The sequence below is a fragment of the Merops nubicus genome, unplaced genomic scaffold (genome assembly GCF_000691845.1).
Source record: "Merops nubicus isolate BGI_N331 unplaced genomic scaffold, ASM69184v1 scaffold22201, whole genome shotgun sequence".
In the NCBI taxonomy this organism is placed as follows: Eukaryota; Metazoa; Chordata; class Aves; order Coraciiformes; family Meropidae; genus Merops; species Merops nubicus.
In genome coordinates, this window is record NW_008586544.1 from 18,244 (window position 1) to 20,351 (window position 2,108).

Below are 2,108 nucleotides of genomic sequence, written 5' to 3' on the forward strand. Positions count from 1 at the left end.
CCCCACCCGCACAAGTGCTCGGGACTCGCCGCCATCCATTGCCAAATGTAAATAGTGACTGGTTTGGGCTGCGCACGCAGCACCGCTGCCTAATAAAGTGGTGCATGGTCACCTCCTGCTCCGTGGGCACTGCGCAGCTGCGTCCCTGCGCCTCGAGTGGGGATCCGTGTGCCAAAATGGTGGGGAAGGGGGATTTTGTTACACAAAAGCCCGAAGCAAGTAGATTTTTTTTTTTTTTTCTTTGCTTTCACTCATCTGAGACCCAGCGGACAAAGGATGCTGGTGGTCACATCTTGCCTGTGTTTTGGGACCCCTCACGGGCAGCAGTGAACTAATTTTGGACTTGCCTGTTATCCCCTGTAGAACGGGGTGCTCTTTGGGATCTTTTGCCTCCTTGTTTTCCTTCACCTCTCATAAGTCTTGGGCAAAAATCTCTGAATTTTACAGGTCTCCTGTTCTTCACCTCTGGGTATTTACTGACTCAAGCCCTGTTCTTTGTCTTCCTGACACTGTCTTTAGGCCAACTTGCTGCTTCTCTCCATTTGGGTGAAGCTACAGCTGGTGCTCTGTAGCACTTAATGCATCCCTTGCCGTTGAACTGTGTTCCTGGTGTTGCTTGCCACTGTAGTCACACGGGTGGGTTTCCTCCATCCGTGCTTCAGGCTAAGCTTGGTCTCGCTGTTCCTCCCCTGGCACTTGTCCCTTTCCCTTCCACACCCCGGGTGCTCCAGCTGCGCTCGGCAGAGGGGATGGCAGCAGCAAAGTTGCTGCTGGACCAGCAGAACCTTTTGCATCAGCAGAGCAAAGCCCTTGTGGTGCTGGTGGCATGTGTTAGCAGTGGGTTGGTGAAGGCTTTGTGAAAAGGCATCATTCTCCCTGCTGTCTGCACCTAGGAACGAGCTGGTTCTGCTGGTTTGCTGGAGGAGGGGACAGAGGAGACTGATGGGACCATGGGGACCTTGTGTGGGGAACCCTGCTCTACCAACTGGAGCTCTGGGGTGCTCCAGACTCAACCTGTAGCTGGGGGATCGCTGTCTTGGCTGCTTATCATGGCTTTGAGCTGTTATGGGGACCATTGGGCATGGCCGGTGTTGTCCCTGGGTGCACACAGGTGGTTGGGAGGCTGCAGAAACCGTGGTGGTTTGTTCCAGGATGCCTCAGGCTCCACCGCTCCTGGTGGTTTGTTCCAGGATGCCTCAGGCTCCGCCGCTCCTTAAAAGGCAGTGGTTTGAGCTCATGGGGTGCCTGGTGTCTCCTTACAGAGCTGCTTGGCCACTGGCAGCTCCCCAGCTGCCTCTCCATCCCAGGGAAGCATCTTACACATCAAGGAAAGAGGAGACTCCAGCTGGAGCGTTTTTCTCCTGGCAGTGCCACACCAGAGCCTGCGGAAGGGGATGGAGATGCAGAAATCTGCAGGGATGTTCTTAGATGCCCTTGCTGTGTTAAAAAACTTCCAAGGCCTGCTGGCATCCCTGCTGTGCCCTGATGGCTCCAGCTCAGAGCTCAGCCCACAGGATATTCTGACTTCTCTGTGGCCATGGCTGGGAAAGCAGAGGTTTTGTGGGTCCATGCAGCTGAGGAACAAAGGCACAGGAGATCCTCCCCACATACAGTGTTCTTTTCCTCAAGAAACTGGTAGGGATCAAACTGCCTGGCAGTTACTGCTGGCTGTTTCTGTGAGCTTGCAGCCTGACAGTGAAATCTTGCCCAAGCAGCCTGGCTCCACCTCGGGGGAATCCCTGCTGAGTGCTAAAGGGTGTGAGACCTGTGCGCCTTGTACCAGCACCCCAGAAATGCTTGCAGACCAGCAGGACTGCTCTGGAGCTGGGATTTGTGTCTTAAGTGCTTCAGCTAAGCAGCTTTCAGCCCTCCCTGTGCCAATTACAGCCCTCCTCAGCCCTCTCTTCACCAAACCCAGCTCCTCAAGCGTCTTCTTATACAACATGTTCTCCAGCCCCAGCCATTGCAGTGACTTGCTACAGGACTTTCTCCTTGTAGTTGGGGTCCAGAACTGGACACAGCATCCAGATGTAGCCTCATGAGTGCTAAATAAAGGGAAATAACCACTTCCTTTGACCTGGCTACACTCATAACTTGGGTTCAAAGTG